The sequence below is a fragment of the Eulemur rufifrons genome, chromosome 6, assembly GCF_041146395.1.
Source record: "Eulemur rufifrons isolate Redbay chromosome 6, OSU_ERuf_1, whole genome shotgun sequence".
Lineage (NCBI taxonomy): Eukaryota > Metazoa > Chordata > Mammalia > Primates > Lemuridae > Eulemur > Eulemur rufifrons.
Window position 1 is genome coordinate 84,115,861 of NC_090988.1, and position 21,480 is coordinate 84,137,340.

The window sequence follows — 21,480 nt, forward strand, 5'->3', positions numbered from 1 at the left end:
GCTTCTCAAAATTGTTGAACTATTTTTTTTCAATTTTTCACATATTATTTTGAAATAATTTTATAGAAAAGGTAACAAAAATATAAAAAGGAATTCCAGCTTTTGGTGTCAAATGCTGATACTGCCATGGGGTAGGGGGCAAGCTTCTCTGGCTCGTTAACTGCTGCTCTGAAGGATTTGCTCAAGATTGAGAAGGTACCTCTGATGAAACTATGACCAGATGGGCATGAGTTACTATCACACATAACATCATAGGAGGGCATGGAAAAGAAGTCCTTTGAGGGAACAAGCCAAAACCTACCAAAGCTTAAACAACTTGAAGTCAATAGGCTGACCTTTAAAAATAGTGCACCCCAAACAAAACATACAAAGAACAAAAAGAAAAAAGAATACTTAAGTGAAGATGTGAATGGATTCCTGGAACACCTAAGACAGAACTCACAGATGGTTCACAATGGCGAGATGGTAGCAATTGACAAACAGGCAGTAAGGGAAGAAATTGCAGAAGGTTTAAAGAAAGACGGTTGGTGGGAAGAAAAACCATTAAAAAGACAGGCAGCAAAGAAAAATGCAATGGTAGATTTCCATTGTAGAAAACCTGGTCATGGAATTGCAAATTGCCCAGCTACCCTTGAAAATAAAGATATGGGTACTGGAATATGTTGTGAGTGTGGGTCCACAAAGCATGAAATAACCAAGTGCAAGGCTAAAATAAACCCAGCTCTTGGTGACTTCCCTTTCACAAAATGTTTTGTTTGTGGGAAATGGGGTACCTGTCTAGATCTTTTCCTGATAATCCCAAAGGACTTTGTGCCCATGGTGGTGGTTGCAAACTTTGTAGCTGTGTGGAATATTTTAAGAAAGATTTCCCTGAAAGATGGAATTCAGATCTATTAGATGGTCACAGAAGCCAAAATATTCATCTTCCTAGAATCATTGGTTTCATTTATTCAAGGTATTAGCCATTCCTGTACTACTAAATCTAAAAAAACCTTATGTACATTTTGTGGTTGGTCCTGTTGGATTATCCCTGCCTCTTCTCTGTTTTCTTAGCATTAGCCTTGGGTATTGACTATATTTCTAAGGTTTCTAGTTAAATCAAGTCATATGTATAGCAATGGAGTTTGTGTGTGTGTGTGTGTGTGTGTGTGTTTGCTTTTTTTGCTTAAAGAAAAAAAAATTGCATCCAAAGAAAAGATACCCTGTTTTATGACATCACAATCTTAATATACAATTTAAAATTGAACTCTTATCTTTGTGAACTCAAAGAAAAATGTGATTATTAATTATTATGATGGCATTTAATCACTGCATTTGCAAATATTTGCTCTGAACCTAGTGACAAGTTTTATATTGAAGATGACTGCTCCTTGATGAAATGGTCAATAACTAGAGAACCAGTGCTCCAGTGACCTTACTTGGATATTTATAACATCAAAGGCAGACACAAGGTTGATCTTGTTTATCTAAAGGAAAGGATGCCTCACTGCAACTCTGTTGCTCCATCTTTATAAACTTACTTCTATGTATGATTCTCTGTTACATATCACTGCCCAACACAAACACACCCCTTTAGTCAAATGCAGGAGATTCCACTACTAACATTTCCTTACCATATCCAATAACCTCTAAACTTAGAGTCTCAATATTTCTCATCTGAAAGTTTATCTCTTACTTAGCCTACATGAACATGAACAGATACTCCTACAAATACACACAAATCACACCCACAAACTGCTTGCTTATCTACAGCATATGCAATTATGTTGTGCCCATTACTGAAACACAAACAGAAGATATCTTCAATTTGCATAAAGGAAAAAGGTCCAAACATCTACTGATTTTAAAGCTTTGCATAACTTGGTCTCTTTTCAGCCTTCTGTCTTGTTACTTCCCATGTGAATCCAACTTTTACTTGCCATTGTCAAAACATTCCACACTGGTATACCTCTGCCTGCTGCTGATCCTTCTGCCTGAAATCTCATCCATTTCAATGGCATCACCTTGTACCATTGTGCAGGAGACCTTCACATCCCCAACTGTATCCTGGCTTTTCCTTCTGAGACCCATATCATGTTTTCAAATGTTTACTGGCCATTTTCACTTTGATGCCTCACAGTTGTTTAAATTCATATAGACCCTGTAAGAGTGGGAACCTTCCCTACCACCCAAACTCACTCCATCATTCTCTAAATCAGTGAATGGAACTACATTACAGTGATTTTCTCAAGTCAAAAACTACATTTCATCCTTAATTTTTCTTTCCCTTGCACTCCTAAAATAAACTCAATGCTAGTATCTTTTGAATTGGTGATCTAATAATCTCTTCAATCTAGCCACGACTTTCTGTTCCCATTCTAGACCTCCCAATAGTCACTATCTCATCTCAGCTAGATTATCACAGCAGCCTCCAAACACAACAAAGCACACCCCAATCTCCACACTAGCACCAAAGTAACCTTGCAAAATGCAGATATGGTAAGGACATTACCTGCTTACACTCTTGCTCTTACAACGAAACACCAAATTCTTAGCATGACTTACAAACGTCTTTGCAATCTGGTTTACGCCTAGCTCTCCAGTCTAATTTCTCTTTACTTTCTCACTGTTATGCTTCAAACACACAATATTCTCAGTTCCTCAAATACACTATAGTGCCTACAGTAGCAGCCTCTAAAATCGCCCCTAATAATCTCTGCCTCATGGTATTCATGACATTGTATAAATTCCTCCTCTTGCATGTGGGCTTGGCTTAGTGAATCACTTCTAACATAGAGAATATGGCAAAAATGGATATCACTTCCAAAATTAGGTAACCAAAAAACTCCAGTTTCCATCTTGTTCACCTTACTCTCTATTTTCTTACCCTGATGGAAGCCAGCTACCATATTGTGAGATACTCTATGGAGAGGCATGTGAAACAAGGAACTGATTTCTCTGGCCAACAGCCAGAGAAAACAGAGAAGAACTGAGGCTTTCAGCCTAACAGATGATAATGGATTGAATCTTGCTCAAAACACCATGAAGGAGCTTGAAAATGAATTCTTGGCCAGGCATGGTGGCTCACACCTGTAATCCTAACACTTTGGGAGGCCGAGATAGGAAGATCGTTTGAGGTCAGGAGTTCAAGACCAGCCTGAACAACATAGTGAAACCTCATCTCAACAAAAAATAAAAAAATTAGCCAGGCATAGTGGAGCACACTGGTCTTCCCAGCTACTCAGGAGTGAGAGAGGATGGCTTGACCCCAGTAATTAGAGGCTGCAATGCACTATCATGATGCCACTGCACTCTAGTCTGGGCAACAGAGTGAGACTTTGTTTAAAAAAAGGAATAAAGAAAGAAAGAAAGAGAATTCTTCACCATTCCAGCCCAGGCAAACAACTTGATTGTAGTATTGTAAGACGCTGAAGCCAGAGGACCCACCTAAGATGTGCCTGGATTCTTGAGCTGCAGAAACTGTGCAATAATATATGTTTTTGTTGTTGTTCTTTTTAGCCTCTAAGTGTTGTGATGATCTGTTATGCAACAATAGATAGCTTATATAGTGCCCAACACAACAGGAATTTGCAAAGCATGTTCCTTCTGCCTGTAATATTTTATGTTCTTCTATTTTCCCATCAGTTTTGTTTACTGCTTCCTCATTCCTCCTCCCTCCACTTCCTCTTTTCTCTTCCTCTGGTCCTTGCTCTATTATTCTTTGTGTATTATATTCTTTGGAGTATTTTCCGTACCCTCTAAGTGTGGCATAGAAGTCTTTCCTGTGTACGTTTTCTAATACAGACATTAACACCTTCCACTAGATCCTAGCTCTATATTTTTTTACAGTTAGTGGTCTCCCAGGGGAGGTTTTTCTGAGTGCTTGATGATTGTGAGGAAAAGAATTTCAGGATGTACCACATAAGCCAAGCAAGTAAAAGCTTTTTCATTAAAAGTGAAAGTACACTCTCAAGAGAAAGAGAGTGGGCAGGCTTGCAAAGAGCAGCTGCATTGGAAGGAAGTAGATTTTGGTCTTTTGAAGTCTTACTAATTGAGGGGAGGAATATTTAAGACTAGGGGATTGGCTTTTACTAAGAATTTGGGTAGTAATTCTTAGAATTTTGTTCCCTCCCATTTTTATACATTATATGATTGTCTCAGAATTGTCCTGGTAATTTCAAGGGTGGAGAAATTTTAACACTGCAATGTAAATATACTATAATTAGCCAAAGTTCATGTAAGATGACAGAGATAGCTCACAAACTGGTTCAAGCTGGTTCTTGTCTTCGGTTATCAGCTCCCCTAGTTAGCTTCTGCCTGAGGGTTGTTAACTTTAACACCTGCACCCAATCCTCAACACCTGCATCTGCTCTCTGCCTGTCTCCTATCTCCCACTCTAACAGTTATATCTTCTTACCTGTATACCCTAGTCCATAATGCATATGCGTTTCTTTTTTGTCATTATTGTTAATAAATGTGTAAAGTACTCATAAAATATAAAAAGGAGTTATTTTATTAGCCATGATAAAATGTATAAAAGTGAATTGTAAGATGAAGGAAAATGAAATGACTACTTTACAAGAAATAAATCTAAAACCAATGGTGTATTAGCTGATTTATGCTGATAGAGCAATTTGAGAATATTATAGAAGGAAAGAACTGAAGTCTTGATTTGCCTGTAGTTCCCAGCTGCCTAAAAGTCATTTTGTTCTTCACCTCCACAAAGCCAAAATTGGACTTGCTAGTCCATCAAGACTATCTCCCATTCTGGACATTTGGGATATCAAAAGACCAGAGGGTCAGTTACATCAAAGAACCCTCATGATAAAAGCAATTTTTCACCTAGATAAAAATCTAAAAGGCTCCATGGGATTTATTTATTATTGGACTCTTATTTCAATATCAAAGATGTCCCAATGCAGCCAGGTATCAATCTGAACTAGGTATCAATTGTTCAAAAAGTAAGACACAAGTAGATGAATGCAGTCAAATACCAGGACTTATATACAGAGCCATGAAAACTGAGGTACCAGAAGAGCTTTCTATTCACATCATTATAAAAACTGAAACAGCCTTTTGATTTAGGAAGACTAAAGCTGCCCACTGTGGATCATGCAGAGGAGTGTGAGGAAAGATTTATAATCAATGAAATAAAATCAACAAGAAAGTAAAATCAATAATCAATAAATCCACTGAAAAATCTATTAAAACATAGAATACCACTACTGTTTCTCTGTCCTAAGTTTTTCTCCCCAGGCTTTTATATTTGTGATAGCATAACATCACTCACCTCTTTTAAAAAACAAACACATCCCTCCTTGCATGCAGACAGAAAGAATGTTTCACATTTCTTCAGTTCATACCATTTTGTTGCTACTAGAATGATTATTCACTGGTCTCTTCCTTTAGCTTCATGGTACGTGAAAGCAGGTGTCTTGTCTTTTTCTTCTTTATCCCACTTCAAAGCACCACAGTGCCTGGCATACGTGAAGAGTCATTTAAAACTTGATAAATTGAACTTCTGAATATATCTAAGCAATCTGTTGTACTTTAAAACCCATGCTACCTGACATCTTCCCATCCTAAAGAGAAACACTTCTCCTGCCGGGAGTTCTCAACCTTGCCTGCAAAATTCAAATCATCTGGAAGGCAGTTTATAAACAAAGAAACAAATTGGCCCCTCCCCTGATCCAATTAAATCAAAGACTCAAGGTTCAAAGGTGAGTATGAGTAAGAATTATCCTAACGTGCTTGTAAAAATTCAGATTCCTGGGCCTTACCTTCAGAAAACCTGGTTCATAATGGCTGGTGTGAGACCCTAGGAATCTAAATTTTAAGAAGCACCCAGTGTATTGTGATCCTTAGAGTTCACTTTGGAATTGTAGCACTGGATGTAGTCTCTTGCATACTTTGTCTTTGTACAGCTAAGCCTGGATTCAGCGCTTTACTGAAAACGTTAATGGAGTTTGGAGACTTTTTCACAGCAGTCCTGAACTAATTAGATTAAGGGAAAGAATCCATTCTAGAAAGGAATATATTTTAAGTTGAAAATAATGTCTTTTAACAAGCATATTGCCACTTCTATGCCCAGGATTGATATCTGGGTTTGCCTATATTAAATTTAATAATTACTTTAATGCTTTCTTGGTGATTCGCTTTATTTTTGTCCTACTTTACTAAACTGCTTGAGATTATGGATAGTTAGAAGCATATAATTTGGAGTTAGACCTGGATATTCGTCCTTGTTCTACTATTTTCTAACTCAGTGATAAGCCCACACAGTCTGCTCAAGTGTACATTGTAGATACAAGTACACTTAACTCACAGGGTTAATTTGAGGTCATCTATGTGAAATTTTATTAGCACAGCCCATAGCAACCATTCTACATGTGTTTGGTTGTTTGTTTGTTTGCTTATTTCTTTTCAAAAGCTACCAACTACTTCTTTATAATACTTTGTATACTGCATCCTACCAGGCACAATTTTGGGCATTTTATAGTCATTTACTAAATATTTACTAGTTGTACAATAGAAAAAAGAACTAACATTTTTTAAATGTCTACTGGACATCAAGCACTGTGCTAATGATTTGCATTCATTGTCTTATTTACATTTCACATTGAATTTATGAGAAGATACGCAGGTAAGGAAACGAAAGCTAAGAGAGTTTGAATAACTTGACCAGGGTCACAGCCTTAATGAGGAGACAGAGAAGAGACTTGAATCTACAGTTGGCTTCGATGTCAGTGGTCTTCCTGTTACCCTACAGAGCACTCTCCTTATGCATGAACAAAGGGAGACCATGCCAAAGTCCTGTGGATTCAGAGGGCCCATCCTGGCTGCCTTCTGGTAATGCCTTCCCTTGAAATAAGGAAACCACAGGATCAAAAGAACACGCCCACTAGAGTTTGCACCCACATTTCAGTCCACACTCCAGTTCCCCAGGACCCTAATTATTCTACACAAATATTCCTGTGCCAATTTAAGGCAGACTATGGCACACTCCAAGGGCTGCAGGATGGACAAGGGGCATTATAGTGGTGATGGAGATTTTTTCTCTTGGCAGTCCCTGGCAGGGCTGGCTGGAATAGGGGAAGGAGAAGAGAAGGTGGCAGGGCTGCAGCAAGGCTCTCCCTAAGTCACCCCATTCTGGGGGTTCAGAAAAGTTAAATTTATACCTGCTTCCCAGGCTGGAATAAAAGCATATTTGTCAACGTAGGGAGATAGAATGTATTTTAATTAGCAGTATATTAGCTTATTTATAACTTCTAACTATTCAGACATATGGTTTGTGATCTTCCATTAGTATTCTTGCCCTGAATCCTGTGAATGTTATGGGGGGAGACCTGTAAATAAGTATATATTGATTGTTTGACTCAGGGGAAAAAATAATTCTTTAATTCAAAAATGTCTCAGAAGCAAGATCATAAACACAGTTGATAGCATACTTAGCAATTATAGTTATTCTACCTATTTTTAAGAAATTCAAAGTGATTTATTATTATTATTACTATTTTTATATTTTTAAATAAAAATAGAGACAGGGTCTCGCTCTTGCTCAGGCTGGTCTCGAACTCCTAAGCTCAAGTGATCCACTGGGCCCAAAGTGATTTATTATTAAAAGACTACAAGATATCAAACAAAATAGTAAAAGGAAATTTTCCATCACAAAAACAAAGGGAGAAATAAATATAAAAATGGAGGCTGATAGAGTTAATAAATAACAATAAAGGGCACATGAAATTAAATAGACTCTGTTTTGCTTATCCAGAGAATCTTGAAAGCACTTAACTTTAAGTTGCACAGCTCTTACAGTCCAGAGAACTGTATTAAGTGGAAATCTTTCCACATTGCGAATACCACACAGAGTGAGGCTGGAAAGGCTCTTCTGTGGTTTTGTTAGCATAATTTGATATGCAATTCTTTCCACCTAAAATTTTTCAAGGGAAAAAGGAAGGGCTAGTCAAAAGACAAATGCTCCCAGGTAAACTCTGTACTTGGGAAGAAGGCTTTTTTGCCCCCCGAAAATCATCTTTCATGCAATATTCACATTTGGACATAGACATGGCTAGAATCTCAACCACAAAATGGAGAAGTACATTCTACCTCTAGGGATAACTAGAAAATAATTTTTCATCGTTATGCATATTATATTTCTGAAGTGTTATTAAAAAATTTGCTTTTAATGCTGGGCACAATGGCTCACACCTGTAATCCCAGCACTTTGGAAGCCCAAGGCAGGAGGATTGCTGGGGCCAGGAGTTCAAGACCCATCTGGGCAACATAGCAACACCCAGTCTCCAAAAAAAAAAAAAAAAATAGCCGGGCTTTGTGGTACGTGCCTGTTGTCACAGCTACTCAGGAGGCTGAGGCAGCAGGATCACTTGAGCTCAAGAGTTTGAGATTGTAGTGAGCTCTGACTGGGCCACTGCACTCCAGCCTGGGTAACAAAGTGAAGAATGCATTCATATATTTATATATCCATCCAATAAATGTGTCTACCAAATGCCAGGCAGAGAGAGAGGTGCTGGATACATAATAAGAAATATCTTCTATGCTATAGACCCAGCATTCTTAGAGCCTATGGCACAGTGAGAGGCTGGAAAATGTTTTCTGTACAGATCAAGATAGTAAATCTTTCAAGCTTTGTGAATCAAGAGGCAAAATTGAGGCTACTTTGTAGGTACTTTGCCAGAGAGAAAATAAATTTTTATAAACTTTGTATTGACCTAATCTGTACCCCTCCAAAAAAAAAAAAAAAAAGATGGATTTAGCCTACAGCTGTTGTTTGATGAGCCCTGTGTATAAAAGACAACCTTCACCAGTAATTCTGGACTTTGTGTCAATTCACAGAAGCCATTCCCTAATTTAACTTTATCAAGATATTTTATCCATTCAATTATTCATTCATCAAATATTTCATAATCTCCTCCATCATAGTAGACCCACATAAAACTCAACATTAGTGCATCATAACTCCATTTTCTTTTCATAATAATTTCTCATTTAATAATAAGTATAATATGGGGAAAGTTTTTCACACAAGCAATATCTCGAGTAATTCATGCACCATAACACTGAAGGAGTATAAACCCCAGCCTGGAGATGAGAAAACTTGGAGACACTCTAAGACTGAGAACGTCTTAGAAACATTCTCACTGACACCAAAGATGTGTTTTAAACACAGCTTCGTTTGGGCTTTCTTGTTTTTGTTTTTAGCAGGAAGCGGGGATGCAATGGGAGAGCCACACCTTTTATTCAACCATCCAGTTATTCATTCATCCATTTATCCATTTGTCCATGTATTTATTCATCCATATTTATTGAAACCCTGCTACATATTTAGCATTGATCATAAGATATATACCTAGCCGCCGGTAACAGACTATCTTGTGCCTTGACAAGGAATGCCGCTCTCTCCTAAAGGGTCATGTATAAGCTTTTCTGAAGAAAATGTTTGAGAAAAGGAGCCATTTGAGCACTTGGGCTTTGGCTGATCATTGCTGTCTCACTGGATCTGCTTATTTACTCAGGTAAGCAGGTTGTCTCATCTCACCTCCTCATACCCAATCCCTCCCTGTAAACAAAATATCTGATAACTAATCACTCTGCAGTGCTATCAGCACCAATTTCTATCTTTAGTTTGAATGTCCTTCTATAGAGGATGATTTTAAATTACCCATTCACATTCAACTTAAGTCAAGCAATTCCCTGAAATAAATCTGTGACAGTTCTGGTCCCACTCAGCTCCTGTGGGCTCTTGCTGTAGGCTCAGCACATTGGAAAATATTTCTTGCACAGATTGGAGAAAAACAACTTGGAAATTTTCTCTTTTCTAAAATGTCTTAGATAATCAGCATAAAAGTTGATTGGTAATAAAAATCATATTTCACTTGTAGTTGTCTAGGAGCCATACCATGTCTTAATGCTTTGTATACATTACCTCACAGAAATCCTCACAACCACTTTATGATGTAGTTAGACTATTATTTTCATGTTACAGATGAAGAAACTGAGACTTCCGAGCTTAAATTGCTTTTTTTTTCTAGTAAGTAGTGGAGGCAAGATTCAAACAGGCATTCTGAATCTACACCTTACTTTTACCCACATTACTGCAGAGCTGTTTGCTTAGTTGCTGCTATAGGAAATATTCTTTTCCCCTGAAGGGAATAGGAAAAAAAAATTGTGGCAACAGCTTAGGCACACTACTCATGTAGAAAGATAAATATCAGGCTTTTACTAATTTATTTTATATCCCTGTCCTAATCCTGAGAAAATATCAGGCTTTTAATGTTGACCACCTGGGACAGATGGTAATGACAAGTGTCATTTTTACGTATCTTTGTATTGTATTGGTTCTTCTGTCACAAGAGTATGTATTAATTTTGTAATTTAAAAAATTAAACATAGAAACAAAATAGAGGAAAGAGAAAATTTTTCAAAGGAGGAAATGGAAAGAAAGAAGGAATCAAGAAAGGAATGAAGGAAAGAAGAAAGACTAATAACAGGATTAAGCATGTTACAAATCTCAACATTGATAATGCAATATATTTGGGAAAAACAGACTATTTTGAAAATAGCTATAAGTTGAATAGGATAAATGAGTGAATGAATGACTTTTAGGTTTACAGGTTAATTTTTTTATGAGAAAGGAGAATAAAAAATCAAGATTTTGGAATTTACTTTTTACATTTGTGAAAGTATAAAACTATTTTTGGGAGTTCTTACTTCCATCCTTTAGTCTATGATATCCTGAAGACATTATTCTCACTATGCGTTCACTAGAAATATCCAGGAGCCTAATCACAAAGTGAGACCCTATCGCTAAAGCTAGAGGTGAAGCTCTTCATTCTGCCACATTCTATTTATGTTCCTTCTCCCCCAGGAGAGAGACATGATAGCAGGAGCTCTTGACTAGTTATCGACGAAATTCAACCTCCTGTCTTCATTGAAGTTTATTTCTTTCTTATTCCAGAAAAGGCATATGACTGACTCATTCCTGAAGATGTCCACTGACAAGAAATAATAACCTTTCTTATTCCTATATCTCAGGTCCTATTTATGCTCACAGTGTGAAATGGATTAACTACTTCTAGCCTCAAGGATTATAATAGCCATTTAAATTCATTCCTATGAAAAAAGCAAATAGTTGAAAACCAATTATTAGTATGCCCTGCACACATAGTCAGTTAATATTGATATTCATTTATATTCCTTAAGCCATCAGCATGTACTGGTTAATTGTGAAATGATATGACAAATGATTTACCATATACCTGTATGGTATTATAGACCATATTTTACTAGGAAGTAAAATCTAGTCATCTGCTGACATGCAGTTATAGAAACTAAATTTCCATGCATTGCTTTCCTATTTAAAGTCCATTCCAACCTCCTTTAGAAACTCTTCATGCTTTGCGTCTAATGACAGTCCACTGGGTTTGTCATTCCATAGGCTCTGCCTATAATTAATAAAGCATTTGGATGAGCAGTTGTCAACTCTAGTGTACAGTTGAATTAACAAGGAGATCTTTAAAAAAAATATTGATGTTTTGACACCCCCTTCCCCTAGACAAATTCAATTATATCTCTGAGGTATGCAAGGGGCTTGAATACCACTATTGTAAAAAATCTCACAAGGTGCTACTAAAGTAGAGTCAGAACTGACAAAGTTTGAGTTAGACATTTAAGTGGAAAGCAGAGTCTAAGGGTAGAATCTTCGGCAGGGAGAATTATCTGGATAGGACCTTTTCTTATCTATACCCTTGGATTACTGGGCAAAGAAAAATTTCCTCATTGCTCATTATTCTAAATGGAGATTTGGAACTTGTTCAAAAGCACTTGGAAGATAGATGGAAAGTTAAAATATATATCAAGTCAGAATTCTCAAAATATTAGATATTAGTCTTAGTGAATTTTGGGCACATTTCAACTGGCCTGCCAACTTCCAAATCCTCTGCAATTATTATCCAAAATGTACTTGAAACCAGCTTAATTTATTCTTTTATCTTCTTTTTGATGTAACTATAGATGGAAGTAGAACGCAATGTAATTGTGTTATTTCAGACAATAAAACAAATCATCTACCACAGAGAAGTAATCAAGCCATTTAAATTTGTCATGGTTGTCTGAACACCTGTCATCTTTTATTTTTAGGGCCTGACTATATTCCCCTAATAATTCTGGTTGAAAAAGAATCATCAACACAGCACAATAAATATTTCTTTAGGAAAATAGCATTTAAGTGAAGCATCTAATCAAGCTGTAAGTTCAGCATAGGATAGTATGAAGTTTCTAGGGAACACTCATATTTAAAAGAAATTATCTTTATTCATTTGTTGTACAAAACAAAGCCTTTTAAAACTCATTGGCTATTTTCTTTTGATGAGATTCTTATTAATTTGCTCTGATAAAATGAAAAATACTGAAGACAGTAATAAATTCTGCAAGAAAAGGAGTACTGAAGAAATCTCAAAGACATTATTACAAGCCATAGGGGACAGCCCAATGCGAAATTTCACTTATTCATAAATAGCATGCTGATTCAACCTATAATTACAAATGGTCAGTGTAGCAACGGGACAGCAGGAGGACGGTAGTCTTAAAGAATGCAGATATGGGACTTCAAAGCCCAAATATTTTAAATCATTTACTATCCTATAAGTGATGGTTCATGATTGCAAAGACTGATTAATTTCCATCTTCTACACCAGGGGTTGGCAAATTTTCTATAAAGAGCCAAATAGTAAATATTTTCGGTTTTTTGAAACATACAATCTCAATTGCAGCTACTCAGTTCAGTCACTGTAGCATTAAAACAACCAGATAGTGCAGAAACAAATGGGCATGGCTGTGTTCCAATAAAACTTTATTTACAAGCAGTGGTGATTGGTAGGTAGCTAGTAGTTTGCAAACTCCTGATTCGATTAAACTTTTTAAAAGGAAACTATTCTTTAAAAGTCAACTTTAAAAGTCAAGATTCTACCTCTTAGACCCTGACCCTGGAAAAATAAAAATAAAATTCCAAGCCTCTCAACTGACGGAACAAACCCCAGCTTGGGCAAGGGAATCCCAGTGAAGCCTTAAAAACTGCGTTCCAGCCATGATAGGATGGGAAATTGGACATGCTTCAGTATACCCCCTTAACCACCTTAGGCTTTCTTTCCTAAGAGTTAAACAGAAACCAAGACTTTCTTTTTTTTTTTTTTTTGAGACAGAGTCTCGCTTTGTTGCCCGGGCTAGTGTGAGTGCCGTGGCATCAATCTAGCTCACAGCAACCTCAAACTCCTGGGCTTAAGCGATCCTACCGCCTCAGCCTCTTGGGTAGCTGGGACTACAGGCATGCGCCACCATGCCCGGCTAATTTTTTCTATATATATTTTTAGTTGTCCAGATAATTTCTTTCTATTTTTTTAGTAGAGATGGGGTCTCGCTCTTGCTCAGGCTGGTCTCGAACTCCTGACCTTGAGCTATCCACCCGCCTCGGCCTCCCAGAGTGCTAGGATTACAGGCGTGAGCCACCACGCCCGGCCTAGAAACCAAGACTTTCAAAAGACTTGCTCCACCACTGATTTACACACTAATTGACCAGCATTTCTTCCTGATAAGGGACCACTGACCATGGATTGTTTCTGGCTGGTTTACAGGGGCTGCGCACTGAATGCCCCTGTGTCTTCCATTTCAGCTTTAGACACATAGAGCCTAATATTAGCACGTTTAAATGTTCAGTCTCCACCCCAAAGTGAACATGAGATGTATGTATGTAACGTGCATGTTTGCTTACTGTGCGTGCATACCTCCACCTTCATGAACATTCATAGCTCCTCCTGTAACCTCGTGACAGGTCAGCATGAATTCCTCTCTCACCCTTCCCTCCAAGTGCCTGCTTCCATTTTCTGCCAGAGGCTGTATCTCCCAGCCTGCCTGAAGGCCTGCCTGCAGGCTGCAATCTTTTATAAGAAATAAAGCTCTTCTCTCCAAATTTATGAAACTTTTGATGCTTCAGTTGACACCTTTAAAACCTTAAAAAGTGGTTTTAGGGCAAAGATGAGTAATGAATAGGGAGAATATTTGGGAGAAAAATACCCACAAACTAAGAGTTCGAAAGCATGCAACAAAATACCTGAGGCTTGCAAAAGATTTTGTTTAAAATCACTGATATGATTCTGGGGTATTTGGTAACTGGTGCATGCTTTTTACTTTAAAATTCATTGCATCTTCACGTGTGACTTCTTTGTGTTTTAGAATAACATAATCAAGTTTTCCGTTTTTCAAGACCCCCATACTCTAGAGAAAAACCAAGTGAGCCAAAGCTCTGTAAATTGCATCATATTAGACATTTTCTAAAAGTCTCCACACAAAAATACACCGCTTGGCAGAAATATGATTGAGGCCAGGAGGTGAAGTCTCAAGAGCCCATATTAACTCAGCTCTGTTTAGTAAGATAGTTATTAGAAGTATCGACAAGAGAAGAGAACTTGGCATCAACTTTGCAAGAATTATAAAGTCTGCTTTTTACATTTATTCCTTTTATGTCCCTAATGGATTTCTTCAGGGCTACACTTCCAAGGTCTCTGCTTCAGGTCACTGAAAGGGTTCTGTAACTCTGAAACATATTTTCCAAGACACAGAAATAGCTTAGAACCAGATTTTTTCGTGTGTGTGATTAACCTTTGTGGGAGCATGTTCTTTTTTTATGGACCTAAAGGTGGCTGTGTGAAATTAAATCATGGATTTAATAACTGCTTTCTTCAGTTCTTTCTTTAAGAGACTTATTTATCAAACAAGGTTTAATAAAGAGGTTGTTTTATGTAAGCAAAAAGTATAATAATAGAGTTTCTATTTCTCAGGAATAGGCATTGAGAGAAGAGAAATAAAGAATATGTAATTCTGGCTCTAATTTTCCTACCTGGAATAGAATCTTCAAACTCATTCCTTATTTGTCTCAGAGTGCTTAGTCTTAGTACTGGGGACAGTTGGGAAAGTGGAGGAATGTAATATCAAATTCATAAACATAAAGAATGGTCTGAGCTGAGAGCTTAATATATGTTAGCTATAGTAATTTTCTTAAGATTATAATTAATAATAAGTATCATTATCACTGATATAAATGCACAAATGACATTGGAAAATAACTGTTTCTCTCATAAGAAAAAGGAAATATATTGATGAATAATGTTTTAAAGTTAATACCATTATAACTTCAATATTTTGAATCTGTCAGAAGCAAGTAAATGCATGAATAAAGAAAAAAAGAATAAAACTGAAAGTTTTAAACTACGAAACTGCTAGAAGACAAAAACTATTCTTTTACACATAGGAGGCCTGTCCAGAAAGTATCCTGCTATTGTTAATGTAACAAGAATGGTTACATGGCTGGATACTTTCCGTACACACCTCGCTCAAACACTGAAAACATAGATGAAATTTATGTCAAAGAATAGCAAAAGAAGGGGATAAGTAGGGAAGAGATGCACATGGGTTTACTATCACACACGCGTGGAAGTACACATATACATACACTCACACAAATATTATAGTCATGCAGATTTTCTAAAATGTCAAAAATTTTTAATGGAAATTCAGACCCCAAAATAAAGGTAAAAATATTGTAATTAGTGATTGAGTGGCTACTAAAAGAAGAAAAATATGTGAAATTGAAAACGTGAATAGTTGGAATTAGAATATATGTAATAGTTTGATGATATTCTACTCCTTTCTTTGGGCGGCTAGTCCTATTCCAAAATTTCTTGTAATTAAAATTCAATGACAAATGGACAAATCTAGTAGGGTGTGTCTTGATCCAAAACAAGTATGGCTATGTAAAAGAAGAGCTTGTCAAAATAGGTTTAAAAGAAGCACATAAAACAAATATATAAAAATGTAGAACATTTTTCATAGCCATGAGATAGCTGAACAAAAATTTACAGGTATAAAATAAAATAAAGAATAATAAAAACATTTGTTTTGCAAACATATTTGTGGTCCTATTTTTTAGGACAAAAAAATAATAAGAATAAAAGTAAAAACTCTCTCTCTCTATATATATATTTGACTTATTAGATACAAACATAATTTGGATGCTTAATGGATTCTAATTAATCAATTAAAATATGGGACTTCTAGATCATAAACTCCAGACAGGGAATCTACCTAAATTCTACACCATATTTTCCATTTTGTGACATGTTAAGAAGGCATGAAATGAATGACAATCTTCTTCCTGGATGCTATGCTAGTAAGTACCCAATCAAAGAGCCAGAAAGAAATTATTGGAGAGTCCAAACCATTAGTGTTAGGTTTACAGATTGAGAGATTTTAAGTTTTTTAAAAGACCCTGTGTATGATCAAAAACTACTTTTTCTTTTTTTCCTCTACTGTATCCCTAATTCTGATATTATGTTGATCCAGATAAGGTTACCAGCTCATGACTTATGATTTTTTTCATTGCTTTAGCATAGATATGTTTTACTCTGACCTGCATTCCAAGCAAGGTAAACCCGGTCATCATGACTCAGCAAGAAGGTTCCAGCTCCCCTTAAATATTTTCTGAAATGTAATTTATTAATACAAACATAAATTTATTATTGTGTGATAAATGGGCATTGCTATGTTTTGCTATGCCATCATGAACAGACAGCCTGTAAATAATGTTTTATAGAAAAATAAATTAGAAATTATTGTCATTTACTTACCAATTTAATACTATTTCTCTTGGAACAAATACTGAGATATTTTTAAAAGCTTTCAGATCTTTGATTAATAATACATGTGATGTAACTAAACATGAGTGAGAGGCCCCTGAGATGACAGAGATGTATTACCTCACTTCCTGTCTATGCCTTGGTGTTCACAGGCATGTTTACCTGTAATCTTGTCTCCAGAGGTTTTGTTCATTCCTTATTAGAGCATCCAATACTTCCCTTGAAATTATCTTCTATGTTCTAATCACAAATATAGATGTTTTCATTCCTTCTGTTCATATTTCTTATCTGACTGCATTGGAAAACTGCAGCTATACTCTTTTGCTCTGAGCTATTATGACATCAATTAATAATTTATTTAATAGATGATAACCTAATTTCATTCCCATAATGGACTTTATAGTATTTTGAATTTCATTGTTCTTCTATTAAATGCAATTTTTATTACTCCATTGTGTATCAAGGGATGAAACAACCATCTAAAAAGGATTAATTAGCTATTTAGGAAACTTATCAAAAGCATTTGTTTCCTGTTCTGTCAAGCCATTGTAAATTATAAACCAGTCTGAATGTAGAGATTGTGAGTCCATGATTCTTCAGGAAATTCTCTTTATCTCCCAGTAATAGTGGGCCACTTGTGTGATATAAATTAAAAAGTACAGAGGTGATTTAAAAACAAAATCTAAGGCATCTCCCTGTCATTTCTTCAAGCATAGCTAGATTGAAATTTATAACTTCACTGATGTCCTATTTCTTTCTTATAAATTATTCTAATATAAATGTTGGTCCATATCTGTTTTTTCTTTTCCACGGCTACCTTATTGCCTGTAGAATAAAGTCTAAATTCCTTAGACTACAACTTCCCTTGTCCTATGCATTCTCCTTCTAATTAACATCAATCACCGCTACTCTCTCTACTTCTACTACTTAAAGAAAAACTTCCTAGATTAGAAAAAATTCCATTATTTTACATTATCAATTATTTATCTTGCAATTTTGTTTTAGAACAGTTAGCACAGCTGCAATTAAATAATTATCCATGTCACTTGTCTTCCCTTTTTGGCTGGGATTCATGATTAAAGTGATAATCCCAGGGCCTAGCGTGGGGCCTCACATATAGTAAAGATTCAACAAATAGTTATTTCATGGATGTTGAATTTATGGTTTTCTCTTCCTTTCCACACTTATCAGATGTTGTTATTTCTCATGATCCTTTCCTTTACCCACTGAACTTCTTGTATTGCATACTGGGTAGTTTCACCCACTCTCTGTTTTTACTGCATATTTTATTAATATATTGATGACTGCAAGATAAATATTACTAGTCCACAAAAGCTTCCTGCTGGGCAACCCTACTAGGATTTCCCATAGGTATTCACACATCTAAACTTTGGTGATGACATCATCTTCCTTCCCCAGTCTACACCTGGAACAACTTCTTCCTCTGCTGTTAACTACAAACGTTATCTTCTAATTGCTGCTCATGACACACACACCCATCTCTATTGATTTCCTCTCCTCTTTTCATCTTTCAGTGAGAAAAGTCCAGCTAACTTGGCTTGATTTTTTTAAAACTAGACTGTAATTTTCACTAATTGTCTCTCTATTATAGTATATAACAACCACCAAAATGAATTTCTCTCTGCCCTCGTCTTTTTAACCTTACATTTTTTTCTTCTGCCATTCAAGTGACCATCCAAACTGCTCAACTCCTTAGAAAATGTTAATACTTCATCATCATAATAAGCTAAATTCAATAGACTCAACATGCTATACAAAGTCTTCAATCACTGTCTTAGCTTTGTCTTTAACAATCTTCAAATTCATGGTTTGCTTTATAAACACAAAACTGCTTACAGTTCTCTTTCTCATATATGACGTTGTCTGTGGATTGTGCTGAGAAAACTGACACATCACCATCCACCACCTGGCTAACTTTTATTCCTCCATTAGGGCTCAACTCAGGAATCACTTCACGTAAGAAGCAAACCTGATTCCCTCTCGGACAACCATATATCCCAGGTCTATTGTCCTTCTCTCTGCTTACATAATATGTATTGCCTTTTCCATTCAATTTATCATATTGTATTTGCAATATTGTAAGCTCATTGAAGGTAAAGACTATGCCCTTATTCTTTATTTATTTGTTGGCATAGCAAAAGCACTCAATGAATGTTTCATGAGTAAATGAATTACTGCATTAAGGAATGAAAAGATACTGAATTGGGTCAAAAATTTAAAACTAACCACTCATTTCATGTTAAAAGTTCTATGACTAGTGTTCCATTTTCAAGTCTGTCAGTCATGCCGTTAGGTGGAGAGAAAGCTTTTCCACTGTATTGTAATGCTCGTTCACATTAACCCATTAGTTCTCTCATGTCTCTATTTATTTTTCTAATAATGTTTTTACATTCATTATTAGTTGCATTCATTATTTGCCAAAGATAATGCTTTTACTAACTATGAAAATAATAACAAATATTGAGGTACAGAAGCTTAAATTTGTTAGAAGTACTCAGTTGTGATAATTAAATATTTTTTATTCTATAGTTTGTTTGAGTCTCCAATTTCCAAAAGTTAAGCTTCTGTCTTTGGGGGAGATGCCTTATGTTTTTTCCCTCTTTTAAATCCTTGGCAAGTAAAAATTTGTTGCAGCCTAATGGTTACCTCTTACATAGTTTAGACAGATTTAAATAGTGTGTTGTATCCTAAGAAGGATGCATGGAATGATTTTACTGGCTTCATGAAAACAGTTTACATAAAAAGAACTACTGAGGTTAGTAAAGACGGGTTTTTTTTTTTTTTTTTTTTTTTTCTATGGAAAAGGGACTTGAATATAATGCTTTAGCTACTGTGTTATTCAGGGATATCCAGCAATGACATTTGATTAGGATATAAAAGTGAATCATAATGCAACTCTAAAAATAAGATATCTAAAACTGAATAATCATGATAAAAATAGTGTTGATTGATTTATTTTCATCTTTGAATGCTAACTGATCCATAATGTCTTCCATTTGAAGTTCCTCTATAAAAATTCAATAAAAGTCAATACAAAAATATTTTAAACATTGCCACAATAAACAAGCCAGCTCTTCAAAGGTGTTGTCCTACCAATTTCATTAGTAAACCCGACCGAACAAGAATAAGACTAACACTGATTACCAAAATGTGTTCCCAAAGAGAAGCATGTTTTCCAGGAAAACATAATCTAATAGAATACAAGAGGCAAAATATTCTGAAGAGAGTGATAACACTTTCCTGTTCTGGCTTTACTAAAACAAGACTTGCTATAGCCATCTGAAAGCCCCCATTCTCTTCTTTTACCCTTGGTTTTCTTCCTCATTTTTGTGCAGTGGAAAGAGTTTACTCTCAATTTTGTTATCTCTAACATGGAGATAATGATACCTACCTTATCGGGCTTTGTAAGAACTGGAGATGATACGTGTAGGAATCCTGGAAATGGTAGCTATAATAACATGATTGTCGACATCTCGGACACTATTCCATGAGGGCAAGTTGTGCCTTTTCTACTTCTGTTGAACTCCACAAGAGTGTGGTCTAGAAATCATTCTAGAAAGTTTGGTATTCCCAGCATTTGCTCTTGCCATGGCTTTGCTCAAATTAGAAATAGATGTTCTAGCTGTTGATTACTTGTGGTCAACGCTATCTGGCATTGTCATTAACAATGAGATAAGCACATTTAGGTGAACCAGGGAATCAAGGTGACAATTACCAAAAAGTAAGGTTCTGAAGAGGGTGACCAATCACCTTGGTTTGTGGTACAATAAGAGGTTTCTGAGATGCAGGACTTTCAATGCTAAATCCAGGAACATCTGAGCAAACTGAGACGAGTTGTTCACATTATCATGTGGGTCATGATTTGGTTGTGTTCACCACTGTAAATATCCAGAGACTCAAAAACTGCCCGGCATTAAGTGGGTTGCTCAATTTATATTTACTATATGAATGATTCTAATATGGAAATAATCTAATCATTTTTGAACATTTACCATTTACTTCTTTCTATTGTCCAGTGCTATTTTTACACCTCTTCCTTCCTATTCTGTTTATAGCTTCAAAATACCAATAATTCTGTATATAGACACATGTACTATCCAGTGAAAATCTGCTAACTGAATTTAAAACACTCACCTGCCATCCCTTTAAGGCTCACAAATTAAAAATAACAACAACAACAATTAAAAAAAAACAGGTGAAAGTGTTTCCTAAGCTGTAAAGCACACAATTTTTATTTTTAAAGTACTATATTTTACGAATGCCTGATGGTATATCCCTAATTTCCAAGAGCTCATAGTTTATTTCTGACATTAATCTAATTGTGGATTTTTTACTTCTTAACATCAGTGCTTGCCATGTTTACTAAAATGGCTTTCAAATAATGATTACAAATCAATCTCAGGACTCATTATTAATTGAGTTTTACAAGAGTTTAATGATAATATAAATAAAATAAAACTATCTTGGCCAATAAATGAGATTTTTATCTCATTAGCATGTACTTTCTGATGAATAATCTATATCTATATATAGGCACTTGTCTTTGATAATATGGCAATTTTGTGTTCATAAAATTATATATATTACATATATAATCTTTTTTGAAAGTATTTTTCAATATTGTGAAATTCTTCACTCCTCTTGGAAGTGGAGGTTATATTAATCATAATAAAAATATCAGGTCTTTAAAGTGGAATTTGATCTGGAGAAGAAATGGCCTCTAAAGTGGGATTTGAGAGTAGAAATAAAAAGAGGCACCATTCCTACAATGCCTGGG

At 35.7% G+C, this 21,480-nt stretch overlaps 1 pseudogene; it reads left to right on the top strand.

The window, feature by feature from the left end:
• The first annotated feature begins 212 nt into the window (after positions 1 to 212).
• Positions 213 to 962, top strand: LOC138384919 (zinc finger CCHC domain-containing protein 9 pseudogene; annotated as a pseudogene).
• Positions 963 to 21,480: the final 20,518 nt, after the last annotated feature.